The following is a 21461-nucleotide window of genomic DNA, read 5'->3' as shown; positions in this document are numbered from 1 at the left end:
CAGCTGACCTATATGAGGTCTATCAGATAAAGCAAATCCTTGTCCACACTTCAAATTCCTTTTAAATAAGTTCAAAAGCATTGACACATAAATGGCAAGTCAAATCTGAATGACCCTGAAGGGAAATTACTGTTATGCATCTATTTTTACTAGAGTTACTGTTCCTCATTTTACTGTGTCCTGAGCCCAATGTTGACCCTTACCTATGGTTAGTTGTTACAGATATTTATTTAAAAGTAAATTATTACAAGGCATACTGTAACAGTCTAAGCAACTGCATTGCTGCTGACATAATAAAGTTACACGGGCACAAATGTTTGTAAGTTTAACAAAGAAATCACATTGTCTCTTCTGCTTCTATTTCATCTCCCTTGTCTAAGCTGACTGTGCCAAGACTGGGCAGGAGAGAGCAATAACCACAAAATCTAATTATGATTTCATAGGCCAAGATATCTGTCTACAGAAACATCAAGTTTGTCATTCCCCGAATCAGATTATAAAAGATGAGCAGACACACGCCTTTCTTATAAACAATTTTTGGGAAGATCTAAGAGACAGGGTTTGTCTTCTGAAATTTTGAAAAAGATTTTTAAAATAGTAGTCTCAAATGCTTTCATTAGATTATTCACTAATACCTCATAGAAACAGATCCAACCATTCAGGATGCTTTATGCTTGCTTCTAAGCAGGTAATATGATTATCATTAAAAGTACTCAAAAAGAAGGCACAGAAAAGATCTCTTTATGTCACTTGCCTTTAGAACACAGAGATGCCAGAGTTCAGGATATCTAACAGCTTATAGAAGAAGACTGCAAACCATTTTCTTGGATATTTTTAGAAATGGCAAAAAGCAGTATCTGAGTCACAGAAGAATACAAATTAATTTCCATTCACGTGACAGACTTACATAAATAAATAATAGAAGTGCAGCACTAGGCACAAATAATCTTATTGTAGATGAGCCTCTGAATGTTGCTAGCTAATTAGCAAGCAGTGTCCAAAGTTGTTTATAAAGAACAAGCTGTTAAAAATATCAGGAAAGTAGACTTTTTGGTGAAGTGCCCACATGGCATGTTAATAGTACTGTAGTAATACCATACAGAAACTATTGGATTGATGGATCTTAAAACTCCTACAAGAGTTATGAAATACACTTGTACATAATAATACTCTTCTACAATAGTTACAAAATATAAAATGCTGCCATTGCACCATTCTTTATATTAAAGGTGTTATCAGGAGAGCTAACAAGTTGGAGATGACATAAAGCAGTTTCAGCTCTACGGGTTTATCAGAAAACATACACCTTTCTTATATTAAAAAAAAAAAGTTTATCTGAAAAAAATAAGGAAGCGAAATGGTTTTGTTTGCCTAAAAAAATCTGAGTGTTGAAAGAAGGATCACTTCCCTCAAGCACAAAAGTTGTTAGAAATGTCAGCAGAGGTCCATGAGTAAAGTGAAGAAGGTCACAGATGCAGCAGACACTGCAAGTTTGTTTTATTTTCCTCCCCCCCTAGTCATTTCACGGACAAAAAGGGCATCATCAGAATGCCACAGCCAGTGGTAGCAGCAGCTCCTTCTTTATTGGTCAGGTATAAAGTGATCATAAAAAGTCAAATGGTCAGGCTTTTAACCCACACTCACCTTCCAGCCTTAAAGTCTCTCCACGTGTTTTGCATTAAGTTTAACCAAATGACACCTGCTACAACCTAGGCTAATGTTCTGAGGACTTGTTTAACAGCAAAGCACCCAAATATAGTTCTAATGGACATAATAAGTTCGGTAGTATTACTCTTCTTATTCAGCATTTCAATCTTCAGCATATTGCCATTAGCACTTACAGATCTCTAATATTCTTATGACAACACTTGTAAAACACTGAATTCATCAGTCAGATATAGTTTCCTCGCTGAAGATCCTCTGAGCAATGATGATGACAACACTTTGGGATATCTGCTAGTTTTGTAGCTGTTTTGCACTGAGTGGGTCCCATTGTGCTCCCACTGAAGCCCTCATAATAATAATATGAAGTAATAATAAAATAATAATAATAATAGAAATATTAAATAGTAGCACCACTGGCTTAAGTACAAATGACTAAAACTTGTTATCAAATTAAGGCAACTTGAGTAGTTTACCCAGAAGCCCAGACTGTGTCAGAATAAATTATTGTAAAGCTTGAGGACTTCAAGGTGGTTTGGGTCTACAAGAGAGACATGGACATAGGGGAGAGTCTAGCGAAAGGCCACTAAAATGATTAAAGGACTGGGGCATCTCTCCTGTGAGGAAAGGTTGAGAGAGCTGGGACTGTTCAGCCTGGAGATGAGAAGGCTCAGGAAGGATCTCATCAATATATACAAATATCTGAAGGAAGGGTGTAAAGAAGACAGAGACTGGCTATTTCCAGTGGTGCCCAGTGACAGGACCAGAGGCAATGGGCACAAACTGAAATGCAGAAGGCTCAACCTGAACATCAGGAAACATTTTCTCAGCGTGAAGGTGACTGAGCACTGGCACAGGTTGACCAGAGAAACTGTGGAGTCTCCATCTTTGGAGATGTTCAAAAGCCATCTGGACATGGTCCTGAGCAACTGACTGTAGGTGGCCCTGCTTGAGCAGGGGACTTGGACCAGATGACTTCCAGAGGTCCCTTCCAACCTCAACCCTTCTGTGATTCTATGATGCTACGATCAAAATGACTTAGCTCTTGATCTGCCCATCTCTGGGGCCAAAATTGATGTTGCATATGGTCATTTGAGGAACTACCAGACTGACATCTATGAATTCCCTGCTTCCCTCCGCAGTCAAATGACTATTCACAGACTGCAAAGGCAGAATGGATCATTGCAGTTCTCTCAGAAAAGTCACACAGAGAAATGCAGAGGAAAGCCCAGCACACCAGTCTGATACCAGCAATGACTCCATGAAAACAAAACTCCTCTGGGATCTTGTTCTAGGGGAAGAAGGTATGGGGAGTGCCTCTAAAGAAGCTGGCATAAGTGAGAAATGCTATTCTTCATTTATTTAGCATCACTCCTTGATTGTGACATATTCATTTTCTCTTCTGCTTTTGTTATTAGCATCAAGTATACCTTCTACTAAGTCCAAGGGTAATAGGAAGCCAAAATGACAAGTTTCTGCATGAGAATAACTGGGGTTTGGAGGTCCAGAGGGGAGATAGATGGGAATCCAAATATTTCTCCTGGCCATTTTTTATCAATCCTAACAAGTCATGAGAAAAACTTCTAATCCACCCACCTTCAATTAGAGTCTCATTGATCCCTGCTGTGGCTCAGCATAACATAAACACTGGGTGGAAAGCATCTGGTGAGACAGAGATACCTGTTTCTGAGTTAGTCACCCCAACTCCTCTTATAATCACTGGAGTGAAACAAGCACTTCTGGATTCAATTTCATCCCGAAAAGAATGTCTAAAACAAGTCAGATGAATCTTATCCTAAAAGTACCACAATGCTTGAAGAGAGCTGATAGCAGTTGATATAGGCAGACACCTACATGAAGATGGATGGAAGACTGTGATGCTTATTTTTGTACAGAGAGACAGTCATGATCTGACCTCATGCAAGGGTTACAGATGAAGTAGGAATTCTACTTTTATTGACAGGCCTCTATACTGACATGACTGAGAATTAGGCACCTCAGGAGGAGCATACCTCTAGACTTTAGCTCCCAAGTGGCCATCCAGATGGGGCAGAAAGGGGAAAGCAATGGTGACAGCTGCCCCTGCCTTGCTTAGTCTGCTACAGGACATCTTTCATCTGTTAACGAGGGTTTTAGCCAGTAGTGCTACTATTGCTGCACCTTTAGTTATGAGGAGTTGCTGCAATGCCAGACTCAGAAAATCCCTTGCTAAACCATTAACTGTGCAGGTACCTGTGACCAGTAGCCTGTCATCTTCCTCCAAGAGCTGCCTCACGCTTTTAGTAGATTTTCAGACCAGGAACTGGTGGGACAGTAGTGGGTACTAGTACTCCTGCTGTCCTGTAGGACCACAGACCACAGTGGGAGAAAAGTATTGCTGGAAGCCATGTGGATAAAGGTTCAGGATTTGGCATTCATCATGCCACACTAATTTACAGAGTTCCTTTAAAACTGGCAATAAACCAGCTCCTGATGTTGTGCGGCAAGCCACTTCTGCCCCAAAACTGTTAATTTTCTTCTTGACTATGACCTCCATAGGGACAAGGGTCATAAGACACATGTGAGAGAGTACCCCTGTGAAATACACAGATTTGAAGGTGCTTCCTTCCTCCCCTTACTTAGCTTGTCAGCCTTTCTGGGCACTGATATTCTTGGAAAAGACAGACTGTCGGCTTACAAGAGTTATTTCAGTGCCCTCCAGTATAGTAAAACAAATACAAATGCCTTCACCACATCCCAGATGTGCTCAGCCCTGCCGAGCACAGAGAGGAGCAATTTGAATTTTTACTGAAAGGCAGTCTGCTGGCTCTGACTGACTCAAAGGCAGCCTGGTCACCAAAATCAAACTACCCTCCTGGGGACTGCAGTGAAAATAGAGAGACGGCAAAGCAGAACAAGTGGAAACAGCCCTTTTAGGTCTCCTGACATCATCCTATAGGCCCCTGCTAAGTAAATTAATTTTGAAAACAGAAATCTTTTTAACAGTCCATCACCGCATATTTAACATAAACATACTTTGTGATCTCTTTAGATTTTTTCTCCTGTATTCAGAACTACTCCCCACTAACAAAGTTATGTCTGCAGTGTTCCAAAAGTCGCAGGTTTGTCTAATTATCTTCAATGCATGTATGTTTGTCAGAGGCTCACAAAAACCTGTACCATTCAAAGACACTATGGAAAAATATCATTTCAATTATTTGAAGGGTCACACAAACTGTATCATAGTCATTTCAAAGGAACAGAGCGCAAAATAATAGTGTTGGGATGTGGGGGCCGGTAGCTTTTTATTCACCCTTTCTCTTGGCACAGCAATAACCAGTATAAGATCAAAAATACAAAATCCTTCCTTCCTCAACACATGAATAAACATGTTACATGAATCATTTTTGTAATGTGTGCTGGTCATGTTCAGGTCTGTAATCACTTCCATTTTATTTTACTTTTTCAAAGCAGGAAATATCTGCTTGTTTCACATGTTGGAGTTTATGCATTAAGTCCCCAGGAAAATAAAAATCTAGGCCCTACCAAAATAAACAGGAGAAACTCCACTGAATTTTGTGAAGGCCAGGACTTCACACCAAATCTTTGGGTTTCAGATAAATCTTCAAGATTGCAAATCTTCTTTGGTCTTGTGAAGACCCAAAGCCATAGTCTTCCTCATCCTTATCCTTTATCTTTCAAATTATTTATGCTACAAATGCTCACAGCTGCCTCAATTCACTGTTTAAGAATTCTTTGTGCAGGTAAATGCAACATGAATCTGGATGCAAAGCAGAATCTGTGCTCAGTGATAGCTACTGCTTTTCATCATTTTATCAAGCACTGGAAAACACATATACTCTGTCTCCAAAATAAAAAATATCAGATAATGGCATGCAGAAAAGGACCACTTCTATGGATGAGAGTTTCCTTTGTGCTAGGTGTTGTAGTAACATTATCTACCTGTTGTTTGAGTCTGAAAGTCTGATGCACTGGTTCACCTTCTACCTTTGCTTGATCTATCCCCACTTATTCCCCAATTTCCTTCCTCTCCTTTATACAGATCTGTATATGTTTATATCAGCTCTACTGATATAAAATGCGCTGGTTTATGTGTTATGCCAGCAAGCCTGTGTGGCTTCATTTTTCCCTCCAAATATGAGCAAGCCAGCTCTCTTTTTCTGTGCACTCCTTTTATAAAAGTGAGCATTCTGAAAAATAAACATACAGTACTGCTTTGAATTAAACATGTCACAGTATGTTTTAAAAGCTTATCTGAATTGAAAAGTGCTTTCCCCATGGCACATAGTAGGAGGAAGTTTGTTTTGATTTAATTAAGAAATAATTTACGCATTTGCCCTTATTTTGTATTTTGCTTTTAGTGTACAACAATTTCTTTCCCCATGAGAGTTCTTAATGCTCCCAATGGTCAGGAAATAAAATTGAATGTTCAAAGATTTTGCCATCTGGTGCCTACAGATATCACACTTGTGATGCTGAAGTTTGGTTGCCAGCCCCAAGTGTGTAGCAAGTGATTGAAAGTACTTTGGTCATGCAGGAGATGAGGAAAAAAGGCTCAGTGTGCAATGTGACAGATGTGAGTTCTTGGAAATGTGAACTTCAAAGCTTATTATGCAGGGAGATACAGCAAGCACTGTGGAAACACAGAATATTCAGAAAGTCTTTTGGATCAATACTATAAACATTATGAGCACGTGTGTTCCTGCTTCCCTGATGCAAAACCACAGGAATACCAAAGTCTAGAGAAAGCCTCACTCTCCAGAGAAAGTTTGTTTATACCAGCTTACTCTGGTACCAACCAAGAAGGCAAAAGATGAAAGAAACATCTCTGCTCAAAGCACGTATACAAAGCCAAAAAATGGAAATCTGACAAACTTGCACCTGCACTTCCCAGCATTCCACACGATAGGTAATGTCTGATTAACCCAGAACGTAGGACAACTGTTTGCAAGGCTTTTCCTTTCTAACGCTTGATCTGTAATGCTTTGTCCCAGAGGACAAATATGTTGCTTTTTGAAACCTAGTTTGAAAGTCTCTAGTTCACTCCTTTCTTGCGCTAAGAGGAAATACTGTACATGCAGAACTAAAGCCAGTGCTGTATTTGGAGATGTCCCATTTTCCCTGATTAGGCTACTAGTGTTCCTCCATCTCTCATAGCTCTCTGATCCTCACGGAGTCTTTGTGTTCTCCATGATTATCCTTTAATCGCATAACCTAACATTCCCAAACTCCTATGTGCATATCACAGCAATATAATTAATCTTAGCATAAAGCTCATAAGGCCATTACCAATGGAACACACAAGCATCTTTTTTTGGAAAGAGAATTGTCAGCTTCCCCATCAGCTTTTTTATGAAAAGCTTTTCCCACACAAACATCTTTTTTTCCACTTGCTTGTTCACATGAAACAGTAGAATAAACTCAGTGGATTATATTTACATTACATTTACACTAGTGGTGGGTGTGGTGGCCTTCGTTATTTCACATTGTGGTCACCGTCTGGTAAGTATTGCTCTTGTATCCTTATCATATCTGGTAAACTAAACTAAATATAAACTAAAGCTAAGTAAGTCACAACAGAAAACTTACTTGGCAAATCCCACCTCTTGTTTCATGTGAGGCAGGTTTATAATTTCCTTTAATTTTATACTCACATTTAGTTGAGGAGATTTCCTTTGGTTTTTTCCCCCCAAAATCTGTGGACTGAATATGAAGAGTTCAATGTCAATGTTCTATATATATGCAATACTGGATTCAAAAGTCAAGCTGTGTTACATACCCTTCAATCAGTCAGTTACTATGATTTCTGTTCAGAATACTGATCTATATTTAGAGTACCTAAAACACATAGAGGGTTTATCTGATGCAATACAGATTTATAGACTAGCTAGAAAATTAACATTCAGGTTTAAATTGCCCCAATATTTAAATAAGATCATAAGAAACAGCAGCATCCCTCTTTCCTGAGAGGTACTAGCTCAGACAGAGTACATGACTGACTGTACATAGTGAACATTGCTTTACCCTGTGCTCATTGATGTGCATCTGCTCAAGCCCTTAGCATTACTGCACATCTGCAAACTGCAGATTATAGTGAAAGGGAAAACATCCTACCGACTGATAGACATTTAGTAAACTGAAGACACTGAATACTACTGCTAGAGTAGGAAAAATCATAGGCACTTGGCACTTAGGAACTTGTGGTGGGTTGACCGTGTCTGGATGCCAGGTGCCCACCAAAGCCGTTCTATCACTCCCCTCCTCAGCTGGACAGGGGAGAGAAAATATAACAAAAGGCTTGTGGGCCGAGATAAGGACAGGGATAGATCACTCACCAATTACCATCATGGACAAAACAGACTCAACTCGGGGAAATTAGTTTAATTTACTACCAATCAAACCAGAGTGGGGTAATGAGAAATAAAACCAAATCTTAAAACACCTTCCTTCCACCCCTCCCTTTTTCCTGGGCACGGCTTCACTCCCAGATTTTCTGCCTACCCCCCCCAGCAGCGCAGATGGATGGGGAATGGGGGTTGGGGTCAGTTCATCACATGTTGTCTCTGTTGCTCCTTCCTCCTCAGGGGCAGGACTCCTCACACTCCTCCCCTGCTCCAGCCTGGGGTCCCTCCCATGGGCTGCAGTCCTTCAGGCACAGACTGCTCCAGCGTGGGTCCCCCACGGGGTCACAAGCCCTGCCAGAAAACCTGCTCCAGCGTGGGCTCCTCTCTCCATGGGGCCACAGGTCCTGCCAGGAGCCTGCTCCAGTGTGGGCTTCCCACGGGGTCACAGCCTCCTTTGGGCACCCACCTGCTCTGGCGTGGGGACTTCCACAGGCTGCAGGTGGAGATCTGCTCCACCGTGGACCTCCCTGGACTGCAGGGGGACAGCCTGCCTCACCATGGTCTTCCCCACGGGCTGCAGGGGAATCTCTGCTCCAGCACCTCAAGCACCTCCTCCCCCTCCTTCTTCACTGACCTTGCGGTCTGCAGGGCTGTTTCTCTCACATGTTGTCACTCCTCCCTCTGGCTGCAATTGCACAGAATCTTTTTTCCCTTCTTAAATGTGTTATCCCAGAGGCACTACCACCATCACTGATGGGCTCGGCCTTGGCCAGCGGCGGGTCTGTCTTGGTGCTGGCTGGACATAGTGGAAGCTTCTAGCAGCTTCTCACAGAAGCCACCCCTTTAGCTACCAAAACCTTGCCATGCAAACCCAATACAGAACTGAAGGCAAGAACAGTGACAAAAAAGCAAACTGTGATGAATGTACCTAGAAAGAGGGCTGTGTATCCATCTGCTTTAAATCTTGTTCTGATCTGAGGTCTGTTGCTCTCAGTAGCAGCTTCTATGCTGCATATGCATGAACATGGCATTTTCTAATAGAAAAGGTAAGCCAAACATTAGTAAGGGAGTATCTTTAAACTATGCTACAGGCAGCTTCTGCCTGCTGGCAAGCCTCTACCGGGCTCACTGATACTGGTTTCCTATAAGACTGTGTCTCAGACAGCCATGATCCTGCACTGGTGGGAAATTCCAGGTTAATATTGCTCTCAGACGCACAGTCCTATCAGCCATTTCACTTTTAACTGTTACACCAAGTATACACAGGGGCTGGGTAGTGGAGAAGCCAGGTCTGTTCTGCCCCATTGCACAGAGGTGTCCAAGGAGCTCGCATGACTCCCCAAAATAAGATCCTTAGAGATAGTAACAGTTTACCTCTGTTTTGCGATACTTGCTATCAACAAGCATCCTAAGAGCTTTCAACAGTGATGTAAATGCACCTCTGTTGGCAGTTAGACATTGTTGGGCACCGTGGTTCACACATCTGCTTCCAGGGGTAATTCAGGCATTATGAGTTCATCTTCTTATTGCAACGCATAAGGAGAGTTTCTGCACTGCTGAATGCACACAGGCTTTGAGCTCAAAGAACTTCAAGCTGCCAATGCAGCTCATACTCTTATCTTTCCACGATCCCTCCTGGCTAGATTTGACCATCTGTCATTTTTATTGAAAAAGCACAAATAAATTTACTTTATTAAACATATTTATCCAAAAATCCCTTTTTTCTGTTCTACTCCCTTGTCCTAATTTTCTCTGCTGGTCCAATTATGCAGCACTATTCCTTTGGCTGAAGAGCTTTTTATCATAGTTATATAGACACTGTAATTTGAAAGGCCAGCAAATTCCCCCCATTCACTGTATAATGTTTGCTGTCATGGAATTATGCATTATTAAAATAATAAGAATAGGCAAACATGACACTGCAGGGAAATTGGCACACCTTCAGGTAAAATACACAATGAAAAGGTTATCCTTTACAGAAGAGTATTTAGGCTAGTAAAGGGCACTTGCAGAGTTAAGCTGCCAGCCAAGTGTCCAAGGAGCTGCCTGCTTTCAGTTCAGCACATTCAGGAACTAAATCCCATTCCCGCATGCCTCCAGTCTCTTCAGAAGATGCTGTGACTGCCCCATGGTTGTCACTGTCTCTCTCTCTGTCTTTTAGCCACTCCTGGAAATAATGTTTTAGCTACAAGTGATGAACAAAACATTTTTCCAGCCAATAGATAACCTTCCCTCCTCATCATTTCCACTAGTTTAAATGCTCCTTTTTCTGCTACTGTTGTTTTTCATGGAGTCTTCCCACTAGTGTCTTCGCAACAAAAAAATCTAGCAAGGATGTGAGTGTATGTAAGTACCACAATGAATTAAGGTTATTCCACTCTGTTCTAACTAAAAATAATAATAATAATAATTAAAAAATAAAAAAGCATCAGGAGAAATTCAGAAAATTCTATGAAATTCACAGACTTCATATGACTGCAAGGGTGGACCACAGAAAAAGAGGAAATTAGACTGGAAAGATTTTGTCTGATTTCTATGCCAAAGTAAGCAATTCCCTCAGGATACCCTGAAGATATTTTATACACTTGATAAATCCCTGCCTGTCAATGTTTGTGTGTGTTGCAATTAAGTTTAGCAGAACTGTAGTGTCACTCTTCCATGGAAAATAAATAGATCAGGTGCAAACTCTGGTGCCAAATAAATGACGGATGGTTAATCTACATATTATAAATATGAAATAGGCAAATAATTGTTTTCTACAAGAACTAGCTCATTGCATGAATCCCCCCCTTTTCTTTGTTTTACTCATCTTCAACGTCTTGTTACAGAGGTGTTTGGCCATGCTTAACTTCAATGGCCTGAGAGGTTCTCTAGAGAGTAAGTTTGTGTTTCTTTAAATTATGTGTCTGTGCTGATCTGAGGATCCTGGCAGGGGCCTGAATGACAAAGGAAGTTGATTTTTGTGGGAGAAATTATCTTCCAACAGTTTTTGTCTTGTTTTTACAGCATCCTTTAAGCTGTGATATCATAATGCAATATCACATAAGTTGTGGAAGGAAAGATTTCATGTTATGGTGAGCATGCACACTGCCTGTTATCTGATCTTAACTCAGATAATTTGTCTAGAAACAACTGGATGATGACAAAAATGATAATGCTGCTAATGACAAAGAGGACAGTGGTGATGTGATAATTTCCATTGACCCTTACTGATAATGTATAACTACAAAAGGGCATTGGAAATGTTATGCCTTCAACATCTTTATCTACAGCGGAAACCAAGCAGAAGGAATATAACTTTTTTTCTAAATTATGCAAATACCAGAGTCTTTATATCAACACATAGATAGAAAGTTGTTTTCATTAGCCTTTGATGAGGGCAGTTGGGTAATTTGGGGCTAACCAAGAAGGGAAATTTCTTCTATCAATGCATATCATAATTGCAGACTGACTCCTTACAAAGCCATCATTTGCAAAAATGCGAAACAGGTATCTTTTATAAAAGGTCTGTCAGTTTTGCAGTTCATTTTTGCACAGTCCTTTACTAGGCTTCTAGTACTGCAGAGACCTATCTCACTTCCCTCGGTAGTCTGTCAAGAGAAGATTTCTGTAACTCTTTTCCACTTCCTTTGACTAGTTACATAACTTGAGGGAGGCGGGTAATGGATAAAAAAGGCAGTGATCGTAACAAATTTTGTTTTCCTTCCTAGTTTTTTCTGTATCACAATTTACTTTTTGAGTATGCATACCCATTCTCCCTGAAGGTTCACCTATCCCATTTTGTGACCAAAAAATTGCATTAAATGCATTATAATAAGTTAGATGGCTGGGTGAAACTTTCTTGTTGAATTCTAACACATAGTAGTAAGTTTAAAATTTTTTCCCCCATTAGAAGATAAGCTTCAAAATAAAAGTATTTTACTCTATTTTTCTGGAGTTCTTCCAGACATCAAATTAGAAAATTATTTATTGCCATTGAAGGCCCTCAAAACTATAACCACAGTTACTTTTAAACCAAATATCCCTAAGTATGTTTTCAAGGTGAGCGAGGGCAAGGGAAGAGAAGATTTGCAGTTCATAAAACTAGGATGGGTTATTCACATTTGAAGGGAGTAAATTTTGTGGTGAAAACCAGAACATGAGACAAGATGACATTGCAGGAAGATCTACTATTACAGGCAGAGTGGATGTGGAATTAATCCATCATTTCTTCCCTGAAGAAGGTAACTCACCTGGAAGCATCCAGTCCCCTACAGTCATGCCTGTGAGATGAATCACTTTAAAAATTAAGAGGACAGATAAAAAAAAGGAAAGGCATCTAACCAATTACATAAAGAAATCCTTTTGACAAGGAAATAAGAAAATAACAGGGCTTCCTCAGTGAACTGAGTTAAAGGTGGACTTGATATTGTTGGTTATTTTTAATAAGCTGCCCCCAAAATTCTGCAAAGCAAGACGGTTTGACTGAACTCTCTGTTACTATATCTAACTCTGCAATGAGCAGATTGTATAGTAGTTTAAGAGATGGTAGGATCTGAAAGGCCACTATTGCTTTTGGGCATGAAATACAGATGAGTGAACATTTCCTCATGCATACCATTGTTACAGGCTCAGATTCTTCTCCTGTGAATGTACACTTCATTCCGGAATTGGATGTATCCACATTGTTTGGAAAACCACAAGGTCAGAACCTGTGTGATCTACTAAATTTCAGTTTATTAGTAAAAGCCCATGCTACATATACTTGCAAATGTTTAAGCTGTTGACAGCTAGTTAAACAAAGTGAATGTTTAATTTTGTGTACAGCAAATACTTGGTATGTAACTGTTTATGTTGAAATAGTATTGACCTGATTTTTCATTATATGACTTTCTGTCAAAGCTAAATACTTGAGATGTTTTCAAAACAGTTTCCCGCTCCTGCAGGAATATATTATCCCATTATAAATAAATGCTCTAATTATGAATAGAGCTAAGAACCTACTACTCATATTGACAGGGCCAAAATATGTATCACCCTGCATTACAGTATTATTTATTTTAGGAGAAGAGAAATCAATGTATCTTACCTGGTTCGAGGTAGAAAGATTCTAGGGAAGTATGCCGTCAGCACAGACAAATCTGCTGGATAGAACTTCAGAGGGTAGAAGAGGAACAGAAGGTACTCTAAAAAGATGTTACTTAAATTAGACAGACACACAGGAAAACCTCTTTCAGAAGACAAATTTCAGAGTCGATTGCTTAAAGTGCTGCAGAGATCATTAAATTTTTACATAGTTTTTAGTTTTAAAACCAGGGAAGTGTCATTGTTGACTAAATTCTGGTTAATCTAATGTATAAACTAATATAACTGTGTACTTATAATATTCTTAGTGACAAAAATAATACCAATACTAACAACAGAGACAACAAAAACTATTGTCCTTACTCATGATAACCCGGGGTTTTTATTTCTTTGAAGGGACTACTGAGAGATATTTAAAGTCCTCCAGATTCCTTTTTCTTTTTTTTTTTTTTTTCAGTAAGATTTGGAGTACAACACCAAGACTGTTGTCATCAGAATTCAGCAATGCTTTGGGAAATTTCCCCAAAATAAAACTCAATGCTAATGGGCACTAGGCATTACCGTCTTATAGGACCTAGATAGACATAACAATATTGAGGAGATTAGTAATTTCTCTGTTGCTACTTCTTTGGTCTCAAGATTAGCTTTGGACAGTTCCTCAGCATGCCTATAATGAGAAGATCCCACTAAGATTTCATCTGAAAGTCTATTCTCCCTGCCTAATCCTTTTGTCCCACAGCCTGCCTGAAACAAAGACTTGAATGAGAGTTTCTCATTATGGATCAATCTAACTAATACTAGAATTCTTTGCAGAAGGTGCAGATATATCAGGGGGTTATTCCATGTAATGGAAAGAAAGAAATGCCTTTACCACTTCCAAAACAGACTATTGCAGTTCAGTTGCATGTAGAGATAGAAGAGTATTATTTCCTTTCTTAGATACCTACTTTCAGACTGTTCTGAAGTACAAGATTTCAGGGTTCACTCTGTAAAAGCATCTGCATCTGATATATTTTTTGGTTCTGTTCCCTTCCTAACCTTTCTGAGCCCATTTCTCAGGATTTGATCCTGGAGAGGCACCAGACCATCGACCTCTACCCTGTCTCCAAACTTGAACACCAGATTCAGAGTAATTTCTACTAAGCCAGCAAGACCATCTCCTCACACCCATGCCTCGCTAGATACAAGCTGAGAGACTGGCCCTAGGTGAGTACACTCTTCTGCTAAGTCAACTTAAGCAACTAGCTAGAAGCTATCCCACTACGCAATTATCTCCTACTACTTGGAGAATAATAGAGTAATAATGTTGCCAGCAGCAAGAAAACTACATTAATCATTACATGTTCCCCTGGGGTTTGATTTCAGAAAAAAAAAAAAAAAATCCACAGAAGCAAAAAATCTCTTAGAGGGTTTATATGACAGGTAGTGATACCACTACCACTTTAATGTTGTTTTAAGCAATTTCTTAACACACTTTGTGAACTATAAACAGAGTTTTCTTTCTGATTTCAGTGACTCTACCAAACTTCTTTATAGCTTACAGGCCTGGTGGTTTATTTAATTTTCTGGCTTTTGTCCATTTAACTTCACTAATCTTCCATCCAGGGCACAAGTATGGATTCATGATTCTCACTTCCAAAGGCAAAATTATTGATTGACTTTCTCCAGACAGCATGGATCAGATCATCTTAAACCCTTAAGGTTTAATATAAAACCCAGTAATGCTCTTATTTTACTGAAATAGACAAAGGCTTGAGTTAAGAAGTCAAGATTTTGATAGTTTCAAAAAATTACCTTCTAATATTTTAATAATATTTTCACAAATTATACCCACTTGTAAAACCATACTACAAAGCAAAAAATATTTTTTCACAGAGGAAAGTATTTGTCATATTAAGGAAAATTTTTGAAGTTAGGAATAAATAACAGGTGTTTATTCTGCTGCTATGATAGTGTCATTAAGCATTGTTGTAAGTAGTGGTGGTGATATTGGAAGAACATTTATAAAAATAAAAGGATTTAGACCAGGCTTTTTGGATCCTTAGTACTTATAAATGGAGGTAACTTCATTCCTTTTCTCAAGAGCTAAGGATCTCTTGAAACAGAAGCTTACTCATGTTTTCCTAAAAAATTAGTGAATATGAAGACCTTGAATCAGAAAAGGTGCTTTCAAGGCTGAATGATTTGAAGACAGTTGAATTGAGTTAAATGAAAGTCTGCAAGACTTATGCTGTCCCCTAAACACACTGAATTTTTTTCTCCCCAACTATTTTCTCCATTTCTTCTTGTTATCCCATTACTTTCTTCATGCCTCTGTTTCTGAATACTGTCTGCCGCCAGTTTTCACATTGTATTTTGATAACTAACAACAGTGGGACATCTTGTGCTATCCAGATGCCTTATACTGTGTAGCCTCACATATCTCAAAACATATTGCAAATAGAAGCATGTGTTTAGATATAAAATCTAGGGTCCACCGAGATTTGCAAGTATTGTCTGAGACCTCACAAGAAGCCATGGCTGAGTTAGGTGTAAAACCTTTGTCCCTTCATTCCCAGCCTCCTGTTGATGTGGCAGGTCTCTGTTGCTTCAGTTCTTGCATGAAATCCTATGACCTGATCCAAAAGTAGCTGGTGGGATTCTTTTTTTAATTATAATGGCTGTAGCAAAAGGAACACAGAAATAGTTCCTGAGGCTTACGTCATAGCCTGGTATAATGGGTATTCAACTGTGCAGTCCCCATTGGTATTAATACAACTGGTGTGGCTGAAAATCTGCATTTGACTTCACAGTTACATTGGATCTCATTTTTCAGCATTTATTCAGCTGGCAGACAGGCCACTACTGACAGCAAAGAGTGCAGTGGTAATAAGAGAAGAAAAGCTGACAAGTTCACTCCCTTCTTAATGCGTTTTAATTGATGATATGGAAGTGACAGTGTGCAATGTCATCCTACTGAAAAGCAGTGTACTTCCAGCCTGTACATTTAGCACCATATTGCTCCACAGCATCGGGCTGATCAGATCGTGTTAATCATTAGCCAGACCCTGATCCTTTTGAAATCAAAGGTAGCTTTGGTATTGAGTTTAATGGGATCATCAGAGTGGGTTAATGGAAAAGGTGAACATAGCAGAGACATAGAAAAGTAGAAAAAGCAGCGTCTCACAAAAAGCTCTTCTGCATGTGTCAGTGACTGAATGCTGCAGAGCTCAGTGACATTATACAGGGATTTGAAAACAGCCTGCAGAAAACAGCTTTAATTCCTAGACTCTGAACACAGAAAAAGGGCTACAGAGAGACTTAGGAAAGTATGTTAAAAATAATGCTTGAGGAAATTATGGATTATTCTGTTTATTGGGGAATTAAGAAAAAAATTAACTGTGAGGCAAAAATGGACATTTTTGAAAATACAGGTGAAATGGCAAGTAAATACATATTATTTATGTGATAAAAATTAAATCTTTCATTTCAAGAGGATCTTTTCTTTCCAAATTCAGCCATCTAAAATGTTTCTGAATGTTCTAAAACCTGAGTTAACTTCCCAAATGGAAACTCATTTTTAATAAAAAAATTTAAAACATTCACTGCAAATTGAGGAAATAAAATGGTGGAGAGGGGGTGTTGTTTGTTTATTTGAGCCTTTTTAAGAGATCATTTTAGTCGGCAACTATAGTAATTCTTGATATACCATCTGATCTATTTGGAAGAGTTGAGCACTTGCTGGCACCAAACTCCTCCATCAGTCTTCAGATTGTTTGGGGAAAGGGGTCAGAATTTTACTGATGTGAAAGTATTGTTAAAACCAAAAGAATTTCAAACATATTGCAATGTCACAAAAGCTACCTTTCTTTTGTCAAAGTGGAGGAAATTTCTCACCATTCAATGGCACATTTTTTATTTCTGGTCCCTGAAATATGAACAAAGGCAGCTCTTGCACAAACTGATCCTTTCTTTACAAACTCATGCCAGATGTTTTAGGAGGCCATTTTGTGGCAAATATAATACCTATTCCTACATAAAGCATACTACAGGCTGCAGCTCAGAAGATGATAGAAAACCTAAAATGAAAATGACAAAGAGCCTCTTCTACCACATACATGCAGTCCCTAGCACTCTGGCTGGGTACAGGAGTATCATTAGCAGCGTCAGATAGAAGGAAACACATTCAAGATTGTCTTCCTTACAGATGTTAATCTAATTTCCACCTGCTAGCAAGGGATGATGAGAGTTCACTGACCTGGAAAAGTGAGTGGTTGCAAGGGGAAAAGATAAAAGTCATAGTCTCTGTTTCACCTCAACTATATTTCTTCTTATGCATTTCATTGTTCATTTTAAACCACATTTATCTAGACTAATATAAAAAATATTCTTGAATTTCCACATATGATATAATGTACTCTGAGTTAACAATACATATAATCTTTTCCTCACCCCAGTATAGTTTCTGAATGATTTCATACTATGAGGAATTTCTTGAATGCTAATTTCTGAGCAATTACCTCTACATAGGTTGGGATAGAGATCTTCTGCATTTATTTATTCGGTACTGCATAGAATGCTGTTGGACTACATAAATGCCTGACAGGTTGTAGACTTGTATCTTGCCTACAATAGGCCCAATTTAAATTTCTCTTATACTGATTTAACTGCACTGGAATCAATAGAATTCCTCTTGATTTTCATTAGTGTACTGTAAAAGACAGGGATCAGGCTCAGTATGTTGAATACAGAAACTTTCATTGTTTTTTAAAAGGATTGCAAGTAAAAATCCAGTGAAAAGAATGTAATTAGTGTCATTCCAGGCTGACATTCACTTTTGTTTTGTTCTCCATTTTTTTGTTTCAGACCAGCCTATAGCTGAGGACTATGGATCAGATTTTTCTGTAGTACTAAACAGCCAAAGAGAGGAAAGCAAGCAAAATTAACTCTGTAAAAATCCCTGCAACACCACTGAAATTAACTGAGCTGCATAGGTGTGAGGGAGGTTAGAATTTGCTTTCAGGAGGCTGGAAAAATACAGTGACTTTAACTTTTCCACTTCAAGAAGACAAAAAAAATGGAATTCCAACTTTTTGTAGAGAGGCAATCCAAATGTTTTAGATTCCTCCCTAGCTCTGATTAAGGTTTATGTCTCCTACTAAAATCAGATGTGACCAATACCCATGAAGGAACATCAGAATTATGCCCTCAAAGCTCAGGCTGGAGATAGTCTACAGGTGAAGATTAAAGACATCAGCTGATTAAGAAAGGCTGTATCTTGCCTAAGGCAGAAGGAATAAATGAATAAGGGTCAACTGTACTTATTAATGATGCTTGTTGAATAGACAAACCCGTCTCTAAGTCCTTGGAAATTCGTGAGGGCAGAGTGTTCTAATTAGGCTGCAGAAAAAAATGCAAATGCATCCAGGACATATTTTCCAATTCCTACAATTTCTTCCTCATTGCTGTTTGGCATCCCTTTGAGCCTTCCATTCATTAGGATTTGAAATCCTTGCATTTCAGTGGATTTGCTGGTCTGTGCTCAACGCATGGTGACTAGTCTTTTTTGCTTCTGCAAAACTGGTAGAGGTTTTTTGAAAATATCTCCAAGACTCCTGGTTAGCTGCAATCTTCCTTAGAACACTCTTTGTGTTAACCAGGGTGAAAACCCAGCTCAGCACTATCCAATCACTGCTCTTTTTGGCTTGGTATCTTCAATCTCCCCTGTTGCCTTCATGCAACACTCAAAGGCATGCAACATAATTTCAGGTTCCTGGTATAAAAACACTGTTCTGAGAGGCCGCTACATAATCCCCACAGTATTTCAAACACTTTAAACTGAAAGGAAACACAAATAAAATAACAATTTTGCCTTACAACCCTGTGGGGCCCAGCGGAGGCACAAGGTCAAGTGCCTTGGAGTTTGGATGTATTTTGTGCCATTTGGCCTGACAGCCAAAAAATGGTCCCTGGCATAATGTTACCTAGCAGCAGTGATGTAGCCACTGGGGCCAGGATTTTATTCCAATTAATGGTAATCAGGGATAGAAACAGAAAGAGAAGCATTTCTGAGACCCTTCAAAAACCTCACAAAAGATCAGCTTTAGCTGCTATAATGAGATAAGACAGAAGCAGGGAAGACAGGAGGTGTACGGTAATGTCTTAGATAGCGTTTCTTCCTTAGTTTCAAAGAGAATAAAATGTTATTTAAACAAATGTGCAGTGCATCTTCCTGGGAATGCAAAGAGTGTATATCAGAGTGGTACAAAGCAGAGCTGTTGAGGAAATACCAGGATTTGTTCTGTTTGGTGGAGGGGGTCCAAAGGGGGCTGAGCTTTTCTTGCCTGGGATTTTTTAATCTGTTTCACAATCCTTTTCCAAAACACTATCCAAAACAAAACCATAGAAGAGAAACATGGGGATTTTGAAAAATGGGGGGGGGGGGGGGGGGGGGGGGAATTCTGGTACTTTATGGACTGAAAAGGAATGGGTTTTTAAGCAGAAAACCCCTTTCACAAGAGTCAGCTGCATGTGTCACTTTGACTGCAGTAAATTTAATGTGAATCTTCACTAAGAAAGGCATAATGAACAATTGTCATCTATACACTAACCAGTAGAAAAGCAGCAAAGCTAAAACTTATCATTACAATTTTTTTACCTTTGTGGTGCAATGCAGTGCTGTGAGAGGCTGTGGACCAGTTCCTGCACATTGTGAGTCTGGGACACACAGAAAAATATCTGTGTAGAGGAAAGCTGCTTTTCACTGTGCACTGCAAAGACAGAAAAGCCCTTAGTGACCTCTTCCAGGCACTTGTGGCCAGAATAAACTTTGCAGGCAAGTCAACTCTTCTGAGCAAGCAGTTTACTGGTATCTCAAGAACTGTGACCTCAATTGGGCCTACAAAGTATTATTTTGAATTGCAAAGTTATTTCACCTTAGAGAGAGCACCAGGAGTCATTCTGTCTTCACTATGCCATAGGCTCTGCAAATGTCATCTAGGTCCTGGAAAAAAAAAAAAGTTTGAAGCTCATTCAGGGCTCACTTTTGTAAAGATTTTGACACTGTCAACACTTATTCACTGAAAGGGAGGTGAGAATCCTCTGAAAGTAAAGACTGCAGGAACATAATAGGATGAAGGAAGCAGCCTTTCTTTTGAAATCTGTTTCAAAACTTTTAAGGTGTACAATTGAAAAACTAATTTGAAGCTTATCTTCAACAAAATCAATACTTGGAAGGCTTGGTGAATTGTACTGTGTTAGACAAGGAAGAAATTTTTCCCACTGCTCATTACAAGGTAGGAAAGGACTTAATAAATTCTGTGAGTTTTAAAAGGACTGTGAGAACTAAGATTTGAAGATAGACCATTAGACTACTAGTACTTCTGAAGCAAGTGCAGATGCTGTACTAAGTCTTTTAGTAAACAATAATTCTTACCAAAGAGCACTACATCTAGCTTGTTGATCATTGAAAATGCTTGCAATTTCCTGAAAAGTCAACATTTTTCAAAGAAAGTGGCTAAATCAAGTAAAGGTAATCTTCTTCAGTTAAGGCAAAATCATGAGGTCAAGTCATTGAAGCTGATGTATACCACTGAGAAACCTATTTCTATCTTTTCTGCTTTGCCATGATATCTTTTTAGATACATAAGAATTAACTTTTATGTATTTTTCATCAATTTTTTATTGTAACTGACCCTTCAATGAATACATTATGTAATAAATGTCAGGTCATACAAAATCAGACTATTCTAATTTTAAGTCTGTACCACAAAGTAGATTGTGGAAGAAATATAACTAGTCTTCAGACTCAGAAAGTGACTCTCTATCATCCCTATCTTTATCATCTTTGAAGAACTTAAAAATTGCCACCAGGTAGGTCCCATGCAATGTATAAATGTCACCAATCATGGGAAAACCAAGGCTGTAATTTTTTTCCCCACTAGTACGCTAGCCAATATATTTTTAACAATGTATGAAGCTTCTGAGCTAGTAGGATATATTATTTTACTTAATGTTGAATCTTGGAACAAAATACTATTCAATCTGCTGATACAATCTAGTGATCTATTTCACTGACTGCAGCTGATAAAATCAAGTTATCTATTTCAGTGAGTACCTATACTACACTGTTGCAGCTCCTGCAACAGTCACCTTGTCATTTACTGTATTTGTGTATTTGTTATTGACTAAAAAGTTTCAAGAGTTTTGTTCTTAGAAGCTAAGCTAGAATTTTTTTTACACATTGTCCTCTACCTACCAGTCCAACATAAGCAATTGGGAAGCTTCTGCATAAATTACTGTAAGCCCTATGGAAACTTGCTATCTTTACTAGTCCATGTAAAATCATTTCTCCACTCATGACAGAAAGTGCAAAGCTTTTTCTTCTCTTGAGGGCATGTACCTAACTTGTTG

Source organism: Buteo buteo, chromosome 12 (genome assembly GCF_964188355.1).
Source record: "Buteo buteo chromosome 12, bButBut1.hap1.1, whole genome shotgun sequence".
Taxonomy (NCBI): Eukaryota; Metazoa; Chordata; class Aves; order Accipitriformes; family Accipitridae; genus Buteo; species Buteo buteo.
The sequence above is the reverse complement of the archived record's forward strand: the minus strand, read 5'-3'. Positions refer to the sequence as shown.